Raw genomic sequence first — 10302 nt, 5'->3', positions numbered from 1 at the left:
TTAGCAGGGGGGGCACCTTCTGCCACAGTAGCGGCTGGTAATGCAGGAGAGGTCAAAGCCCCCAGAGTTGATGGGCACTCCGTCACAGCTGAGGATGCTGCCAACGGCAGCGGAGGTGGAGGAGCCCACAACGGTGTTCTGTGGGAAGGAGCTGAGGATGGGGCCAGGCAGGGTCACCACCACGGGGGAGGGCTGGATGGCGACAGTGGAGTCCTGGCACTGCCTGACACAGGGCTCATTGCAGCTGTTGGCCAGCGGGGTCGGGCCACAGGGCCGGCATGGCAGGCACGGCAGGCATGGGTTGTAGCAGGACATGTCTTCAGTGGGGATGTACACCTGGGAGAGAGGTCAGGGAGGAAGCAGAGCACAAGGGTAGGTGAGGAGCTGCCTGGTTACTCTGTCACCAAGGAGTCAAGGCCACTGCTGAGTGGGGGATAGAAGCTCTGCCAGGAGACACGTGGTCTTCATTGCCCCACAAAGAGTAGTCTTGTCTGGGGAAGCCCTCTCTTTATTCAGAAACCAAAACCACCTCAGCCACATCCCAGCCTTTCTCTAAACAGAACCTCCTCCCCTCTTCCCTCTGTCATGACAAGAAAATCCCAGGACAGGACAGAGCAATGTCAGCTGGGATGTCTCTCAAGTGCAGATCTCCCTTTGGAAGAGGAGGAGAAAGGGCTTCAGACTCACCTGGTTCCCAAGCAGAAGGAGCCAAGAGAAGTGCATGAGAGAGCAGGGACTTGGGCTGCCTTTTATACCTGCCCTTCACTGCCGCAGGACCAGAGGCACCTTTGCAGAGGTAACAATTTTCTGAACAAGCTCATCCTGAATGCAAACCATCGCAGCTAATGATATGGGCTGTGCTTTCATTTCCTGCACTGCTCCTTTTCATTTCCAGGTTTGTGCCATGTCCATTCCCCAGTGAAGTCTTTTTCTGAGCATGGCGATGAAAGGCCTCTGGTTTTTTTTAGTCAGGAATGCAGCAGTGCAGGCACAAGAGTCAGCTCAAGTGCTGGATGATTCCAGAGCAGGCGAATGATGTCAGTCTGGGTCACTCTGGTGGGGCTGTTTGAAGTGTCATTCCCAGGAAGAAGTTCCAGCCATTCTCAGTTGGATGCAATGGCCTTGGGATGTGCCACATCTGGTTCATCTCTTTCCTTCCCTCCTCAGCTCATACTGATGGTCACTTCTTGTTGCCTCCCCCGCTGTTTGTGTTGTGCTGCTACATTTTTACCCCAGCCTGCCTAAACTGCCCTGTGGTGGTTTGACCTTGGGTAAATGCCAGGTACCCACCAAGTCGCTCTATCACTTCCCCCCCTTCCCCCTTTTTTTCTCAACAGGGCAAAGAGGGGAAAGAAAATAAGATAGAAAAAAACCAACCCTTGTGGGAAAACAAAAGCAGTTTTAATATAAGCAAAGCGAAGCAAAGTTCTGCGCGCGGAAGCAAAAAGAGAAGACAGATTCATTCTCTACTTCCCATTAACAGGTGATGCCGGGCCTTCTCAGGAAGCAGGGCTCCACAACCCATAGTGGTTGCCTCGGAGGACCAAGGTGACCCCACCCCCTTCCTCCTTTTTCCCAGCTTTATACTTGTGGAGACGTCATATGGTCTGGAATATCCCTTTGGTCAGTTCGGGTCAGCTGTCCTGGTTGTGTCCCCCCTCAAGATCTTGCCCACCCCGTCCCACAGAGGGGGGAAAATGTCGGAAAGAGCCTTGGTTCTGTGTAAGCACTACTCAGCAGTAGCGACAACACCAGTGTGCTATCAACACCCTGCCAGCTCCCAACATAAAACACAGCACCATGAGGGCTGCTATAGGGGAAAACCAATTCCGGCTCAGCCAGACCCAGTACATGCCCTCAGGAAATAATTCTGGCCTGTTCAGACTTATCCCCTTTCTGTGCAGTCTGCACGCACACAAACAATTGGGCATGCCTGGGGTCTTGTCTTTCACCTGAATGCTCTAGCCCTGCTGCATTTGTCCCCAGAAGACTCCGTGGTTGGTTGTATTCCTACCTAGCGGTGCCCGGGCAAGAGCAATTGCAGCCATTGGCCCCACTGGCTTCTGGCAAGGAGCAGCACCTTTCTGCTCTGCCCAGGGCATTGGGCAGCAAAGCTCCTTCTGTCCACGGGCAGCTGGGCAGCCCTCGGCCCTGCCACAGGGACTGGCCTCTGCTGACACGGAACATACAAGGCCCCTGTTCAGCCTTCGGAGTTTCCCCTCTAGGACAGCCAAGGGAACCCCGAGCAGGTACTTTCCTCTGCCCTATCCCCACAGGGACTCCAGGGCTGAGTTGCTAATGCAAAACATTTCTTAGAAAAGAACAGCCAGAAGGGGTTTCACATTTCGTTACTTTGTAAAAGCTCCGATATACAATGAAAAACAACATCCTCCAGCTATAGGCTGTCATGGAGCTTTCAAAATGTTCCTGGCTTGCATTATAGAATCAGGAGTTCAAGCTCCACAGCGAAAGGAGAAGGGGATGTCAAGGTCAGAGGCACCTTCAATCACTCCCCACAGTGGCTCTGTGTTGAGACCATGAGCCTGTTTGACAAGATTCAGAATCTTTGGACTTGAAGCCCAGTAGACACAGTAAAAATTTGGACTGGACACACTGACCGCAGCCTCAAGGGATGCCAGGCTCCTACTTGATAAGCGAGTCAGAAAGAGATTTTCTGAGTTACTCTAGGGGGCTGAAGGTCTGAGCTTATTAAGACCTGGAAGGACACCTCTGGAAAGAGACTCCAGGCAGTCCCTGGGGAACCCTGTGTGACTCAAGTAGCTGACACAGCTCTTCAAAGCCCATGGTCAGAGGCTTCCAAGGCACAGAGTGAAGGATCAGCCCTGCTGTCTGTCCCAGCTGGACTTTGTAACTCTTTTAAGGGAACTACTGGCAGGGGGACAAACAAGGCAGAGCAACAGGCATGGCCAGGCCAGCACATGGATCAGCCCCACGTTCACATGGGATTGGCCCCTCTTGTCCCTGTTTCCAGCTCTCCTCCCATGCCTGCTCCAGGACAAACTGCCTTGATCCTTCCCTCTGCTTGTCTCTGCTCCTTCCCCTAAGCATCCCATGTCTTGCACAATTCCCCAAATTTCTTTCCACTGCATCCCATAAGAAGTCTGATCCCCTTCTATGCAGAAATATATTTATAAGATGATCCTCTCTTCTCACCCTTCTGGGGGCAGACAGCCCCTGACAAATGGGGATGGGGAGTGAAACAGAAGGTTGTGCTGGATGTCCTGCACAAGAGAGGTGATGTGTCTGACTGGGTAGGATGTTTGTAGCACATGCTGTTTCCACAGACATTTCCCTTGAAGGGCCTCATCTGTGGTCAGGGAAGAAGGGAGAGAAAACCCCTGTGGAGACAGAGAGTTAGACTCCTGCTTCCAGGTGCTTTTGGCTGTTCCTGCTTCTGCCTCCTTTCAGACACTATGAAGTGACAATAAGGACTGCAAAGGTGCCTGTCTCCAACCCTGAAAGAAGTGGGTGCAGGTCCCTGTGACCTGGCTGGGCAATGGATGGCAGGAGATGTTCATCACAGACACTCCTTCCTTTCCCCTTGAAAGGGGAAATTTGAGCTGTGACTCTGCAGGGAACCGGGACTGATTCTGTAGGCAGAGCAGGGACTGCAGGTGGGAATGGAGAATCATCAGGGACATGTCAACTGTGAGGGAATGGAGGGAGGAGTAAGACTCTGCACATCCCTGTCAGTGTTCACAAGTACCTTTCTAGGGGTTGTTTTTGCACAGGTGTTTCGAGAAAGACAGAGCTGCTAGGGTAGAGTCCAACACCAGAAATGGAAACTCCTCTCACAGACATGTTTGACAAAATGCTTTCAGCCTGTGTAGAAATGGCCAAAATTGTCAGGAGAAGGCTGGCTCAATGCAAGGAGTGTTAAAATTCCTTTTTGCCTTTACAGGTCACGTGCAGAAGGACTCCGTGCTCCAATCCCCTCCAGAAAGGGCCATCCAGGCAGGACACAACACAACACTCTACTTTGATTTCTCCACCAGCTATTCCAACCCCGACATCTACTGTTACCAGCAGCTCCCAAACCAGTCCCCTCCAATGCTGCTGGGGTTGAGCGAGTACAAAGCTCGTGTGGATTCAGGGAAGTTCTCCTCTGTGTTGTCTGCAGAGGACTCCCAGGTGCTTCTGTGTGTGGGGAATGCCGAGCTCCAGGACAGCGCTCTCTGTCTCTGTGTGCCGATTCCACATCTGTGCCCTCAGTGTGCAGCACTGCGCAGGAAGGGGAGGGTGTGTGCTGGGGAGCGACTCCCTCCCCACCACTGCTTGGGTGTAGCTCTGAGCTCAGCCTGCCCAGGAACTGCACACTGGTGCTGGGGTGAGGCTGGGTCTCTGCCTGCCCAGCCTGTGCAGCAGGGAGGAAATCTGGGCATATTGCAATGAATCACAGAACTGGATGGGTTGGAAGGCACCTTCTGAGATCATGCAGCCCCTGTTCAAGCTGGGTCAGATAGAGCAGGTTGCCCAGGACCATGTTAAGTTCTTTTTTTTAAACTGGTGTCAACTACCTCTGCTCCTGTCAGTGTGCACTACTGGGAAGTCTCTCTTCTTCATTCCCTCCCATTAGGTATTTACAGAGACTGCCAAGATCCCCCTCGAGCCTTCTCTTCCCCAGGCTGAACACTGCCAGCCCGCTCAGCCTGTCCTCATAGGAAAGCTGCTCCAGTCCCTGCACCATTTTGCTGGGCTCATTCAGCTATCTTTCTTGTACTGGGGAGCCAGAACTGGACCCAGCACTCCAGAGGTGGCCTCACCAGTGATGAGTAGAGAGGAAGGATCAAGCCCCTTGTCCTGCTGGTGATGCTCTTCCTACTGCAGCCCAGGCTGCTGTTGGCCTTCCTTGCCAAGAGGGTGCTTTGCCACAGCAGATTTGGGAACACCCTTGAGCTGCTGAAAGTGAGTGAGACACATCTGTGAGTATTCAGGAGAAGTATCCCAGCTGCTTGTCCCAATGTTACTCTTCCTCAGCATCCACCAATAACCACTGCTGGAGGAGGAGGCTCATGGGAAGACACATAACTGCTCCTCTGGTTTAAAGTCCCAGCCAAAGGAGGCAAAGGAGGGAAGATGTCCTCCTAGCTCTACATCTGGGGATCAGTGAAAGCCTCAACATGTGAGCAAGACTCATCGGTCAGGCATTGGACCAGATTCTCTGTTCAATTCTCTGTTCGCTTTTCAGGTCTCTTTCAGCTCTAATGACTCCCCAGAATTGCCATGGGGTTTCACCCCAAAGCCTTGACACAAGACACCCAATTGTCTCAGGGGACAGGAGCCTTTCAGCTTCTTGAGGAAGTCGCACACCTGACGAACTTCATCAGAGGATCCTGTTAGAACATTTGGAAGTTGAGACCACCTGGTTCACTGAGGCTGTCTGATCAAGTTCCCCTTCCCTTTCAAAGGGAAGAACAAGTCAAAGGGAAAGTGATAAACAAGGCACACAATGACAGCAGTCTCTCAGGAAGTGATGAGGGAGACAAGGAGGGAGACCAGAGCTCTTCAGCCTCTAACTGATGGGCCATCAGGGAACTGCAGGTGCAGCTTTGAAGTGTTTGAGGCTGAGCTTTGTAAGTGACAAGAAGTGACAAGAGGAACCTGAAGATTTGGGATGCCAGACTAGGCAACAGTTATGAAATAATGCTTAGGGGAAGGGTCAAAGTTGGTGGGGAAGAGGGGACTGGGGAGGAGCAAGGGGAGGCAATAGAGGGGAGGAAGGAAAAAAGGAGCCAGTGGCACAGAAGCAGGGTTCAGTCAGAGCACATGTTGGGATGTTCCCTGTTCCTGATCACAACCATCCCCCTTGTCTTATTAAATCCTTTCTTGACCACACTTATGTGTAGTTTCACTCCATTTTCTGTGTGTGAGTGCTGTAAGTTCTGAGTGCAGTAACTGCAGAGACTGGTGTGAAAGAGAGAGCTGGGTGCCAGTAACTGAACAACCAACCAATGCCCATAGGGATTGTAGGCCTTGGGGCCAGTAGCTGAATCACCAGGCTGTGTGCTGTAAGATCTAAGTGCCAGCAACTGGAGAAGGGTCACTCGTCATAGAGCCTATCACCCTCTGCACCAGCAGCTGGAGGGACTGGAATGTAAGGTCTGGGTGCCATCAACTGGAGAAGGAAGGACATGACAGAGGGGTCATACATCTTGCTGTCAGCAACTGCAGGGACCACACTGCACGTGTATGTGTGGCAGGTCTAAGAACCAGTGACTGGAGGGACCTCAGTGTGTTTCTCATTTTTCTTTGTGAAATGAACCCGATGGTCATGGGTGTGTATGTGGAATTGGCAGCATATTTCAGGGAGTGGGCAGAAAAGCTGTATCTGAAGTCTGAGACAGAGGTGGGTAAGGGAGCCCAGGGCCCACTCATGGCTGCTAGACAGGCTGATATTACCAAGCCATGGTAATGTTTGAGGGATCCAAGAGTGGGGATGATGGTGAGAGGAGTGGGAGATTTCACAAATCTTTTTGCCAGTGAACATCAGGCTGGCCTAGCCAGAGAGAAGGAGGAACCCCAGGTGCTGGGTGAGAGGACCCAGGCTCCAGGCAGGGCTATTAGGTGGGCTGAGGGCCCATGCTGGTATTTGGGGGATGAACAAATGTGAGTGTTGAGTTAAATCAGAGGGTGTAAGCATGTGTGTTTTCACTGAGAACTGTATGTCACAGCTGTACTGGAGACAGTCAAGCCACAGGCTACTTAGGTGATGAAGAGCCTGGAGCATGTCTCGTATGGAGATCCCAGCTAAGAGAGCTGGGACTGTTCAGCACAGAGGAGTCTCAGGGAAGATCCCATCAACATGTACAAATATCAGAAGCGAGTCTGTGAAGAAGGCTCTTCTCCATGGTGCGCTGTGACTGGACAAGAGGCATTGGGCACAAAGTGAAACACAGGAGGCTCCGTCTGAACATCAGGAAACAATGTTTGACTGTCAGGATGAGGAAGCACTGGCAGAGGATGCCCAGAGAGGTTGTGGAGTCTCCATCCTTGGAGGCATTCAAAAAACATCTTGAACATGGTCCTGACAACCCAGCTCTAGGTGAACCTTCCTGAGCAGGGGATTGGAGCAGGTGACCTTCACATGTACCTTCCAAATTTAACAATTCTGTGATTCTGTGACATGAGACATGAGGAGAGGCTGAGAGAAATTGCCTTCTTCAGCCTTCAAATGAGATTCTAAAGGGAGAGATTTTTCATCTTCTAATCTTGACTAGAGGTTGAAGAGAGGAGTCAAACTTGGAGGATGATTGGAGGAAGCCAGAGGGAGCAAAACTCTGCTTGAGCATAGTGATAGAAAGGCAATGGACACAGTCTGAAACAGGGGAAATTTATAGCGGAAATTAGGAATGTATTTTGGTTTTACCCATGTGGTTGGATCATGGATATAGATGGATCCCAGTAAGGATGAAACTGCAGCTCCATAAAGTGTTGATAAAAATACCATTAGCTAGATATAAGACAAAAAGGAAAAGGGGGATAACATCAGTAACATTATATCCCTTCAGATTCTGGCAAATCTCAGTTATGGATCATGAAACAGACCTTGAGTTGGGGTTTGTCACATGGTGGAAATCCTCCCAGTTCTGATTCAATGACATTGTCATCTTTGGAATTTTCATGGGATTTTCTTACAAATAGGCAAGTCTGTTCATCATTTCTACTGTTGAGCAAAGTAAGTTTTGCATGAAAACATGGTGTTTCACTCCTAGATAAAGATGAGGATGTGATCATGGCATTATTGCCGAGTGCCAAGTGATATATAGAGCACAGCACAGCACGCGTCCGTGCCTACTCAGGTCAGCTGCCATGCGGATCCCTAACTCCTCCAGGAACAATCATCTTCTGGTTACTGTGGGCCACTACAGGCAGGCAGGGAGATACACTGGTTCCTGAGGTACTTTAGTTTGGATAGAGGAGAAAGCTGATACTGCCTGGAGGATTTAAAAGGGACAGTCGGGATCTGCAGGGCTTGAAGTGTCATTCTTCAGGTGTCGGAGAGCTGCATCCTAGAGTTGTGCTAGGGAGGTGTAGGGGCAGACACTATGATGGACCCAAGTGCAGAAAGTCAGAAAAAGTGAGTATTAAGGATGTTGAGAGAGGAGTCACAAACATAAAGAAAGGAGAGACTCCCAGTGATGTGGCCCTGGGGTCAGCAAGGATAGTTGCAGGTTGAGGATTATGACTCTTCTCCTCTCAGCAGAAATGCAGAAATCTTCATCTTCCTGTACAGCTCTTACATCTGCTGCAAAGCCTAAGAAGGCAGATCCATTTCAGCAGCCCGTTGGAGGGTAAGCTTCAGCCTGCTTTTCCACCTGGGAAAGATTGTGTTGAAATTAGGACCCTCCACTTCTCTAGAAATCTTCTTTTACAGCATGAAGAGGTGCAGCACTTCCATGAGAATGTGCTTATTGTTGCCATTATCATTACCTGGATCGTTATTCACCTCATTGTGGAGGTTTTCTGGAGCAAAACCCATATGACACAACCAAAATGAACAGGAAGTTATCTTTGTTGTGACTGGTGGATGGGATCACTCTGGAGTTGATCTGGAAAGGGGGTGGCAGTAGGGGTCTCCACCTGCCCACCCCCCATCCCTTTGCATGCCCTTTCAGCTCTGGGGTGCAGGGCTGCCCCATCCCCACTCCTCACAGTGCAGCACTCCAGTGGGTGCCCAATGTGCTCCCTGGGTATGTGTCTGGGAGATGCACTGATCCCTCATCCTGTTTCCAGATGACCCTTCACCCCTTCCCCTACAGAATAGGTTGTCTTGTCACCTCTGGGTTTGTGGCATCCAGCAGCCTTGCTGAACCCAAGTTCCTCTCTTCCCTGTAGGTTACCCCACCAGAACAAGACACAGGCAGAGCCCCTCGGTGCTGCACAGCACGGTTCATCTCCTATTGCCGTGGGTTTAGGGAAATGATGTTGCTCCCAGGAAGCTGATGAAGGACAGGGGACAAGTGACAGAAATGAAGGAGGGTTCTGTTCCCAGAAGAAATAGCAACATCCCCAGAGAGCTGAGGACCCCAAGGGAAGATGTGAAACCTCAGCAGGGAAGAAACCCCTGACCTCCCAGATGGCCCAGCAGTGGCTGTGCAGAAGAGCAAGCGATTCTAGCTGGGGAGGTGAGGACTCCACTGTGAGCTCACCTGGAACAGCTTCTTCCCACAACTGGGACCCCCAGAGCCCCCAGGGCCTCTCACTGTGGAGATGCTGAGAATGCCCTTGGCTGAGGGAGCCACAGGTGTTCCTGCTGGAGGAGGGAGAAACCCAGAAGGAGCATTTCAAACACAGGAAGAACAGATCATTTCCCTCCCCCACTTCTTCCTTTGTTCCCCCAACAGAGTCGTTTCCTGCAGCTCTGTTATCTCGGGGCTGGAAGGTGCTTTTCTGACTCTCTCTCACTCAGCAAACAGGTCGGTTGGTCTCGACATGCACCTCAGATATGTCATCCTCACGTCCTTCCTGGGGAAACTGCTGAGTAAGTCCTGGATTTCTATAAAAAAATACTTCTTTCCCTGTGGAAACCATCACCAGCCTCATCAAGATGATGTGGGGAACTACTCTTGCACAATAGGAAAACATTAGGAAATGTTTGCTCAGGATGCTCTTACTGTTTGAAACAAGAAGAGAATAGAGAGAGGAGATAGATGAGACCCTGTATTCTGTATTTTGTCTGCTTCAATCCATTTCTCTCTCTCTGTGTCTCTCTTATGATCCACCTGCTGTCATTCTCAGCTCTCTATGAACTCCAAAATTTCACCCTTCCACCACTAATTAGCAGAAACTGTCAATGCTGCTACCAGGACTTTAAAGCCCTCAACCCACTGACATCAATAGGGTGTCCCATTCTGCCTCTTGGCTGGCACATACCTGCCATGGCCTCCAGTTTCCTGCTGGTTGACATCACAGCCAGGGTTCCCTCTTTCCCACATTGGGCTCAGCATTGCATGTTCTCAGGGAGCTAGGAGGCCTCTGAGATGACAGGGAAGCAGGATGAATTTTCTTCGATATCTCAACCTGCTGGAGGGCTGCTGGTCAGAGAACATAAAGATGAGGCACAACAAGCTGTTCTCTGCTCCTCTCTTAAGTCAGACACCAGGGAGAAGGAGCAGGGACACAGCACAGCTCTCTTCAGGGTCCATACTGGTATGAGAGCTCTGAGCTCCAGCCCATAATTAGTCTCCACCTTGCTGTGTCCAGGCCTCATGATATTCCTGTAGGGCAAGGGACATGGAACCTTCTCCTCCAGGGTTTTGCATCCATTCCTTGTTTTCTTCC

General features: G+C 50.9%; 1 pseudogene; it reads right to left on the bottom strand.

Annotated features, from left to right (window-relative positions):
• Positions 1 to 7622, bottom strand: LOC141953440 (feather keratin Cos1-2-like; annotated as a pseudogene).
• Between the last annotated feature and the right edge of the window lie 2680 nt (positions 7623 to 10302).

Source organism: Strix uralensis, chromosome 22 (assembly GCF_047716275.1).
Source record: "Strix uralensis isolate ZFMK-TIS-50842 chromosome 22, bStrUra1, whole genome shotgun sequence".
In the NCBI taxonomy this organism is placed as follows: Eukaryota; Metazoa; Chordata; class Aves; order Strigiformes; family Strigidae; genus Strix; species Strix uralensis.
The sequence above is the reverse complement of the archived record's forward strand: the minus strand, read 5'-3'. Positions and strand labels throughout refer to the sequence as shown.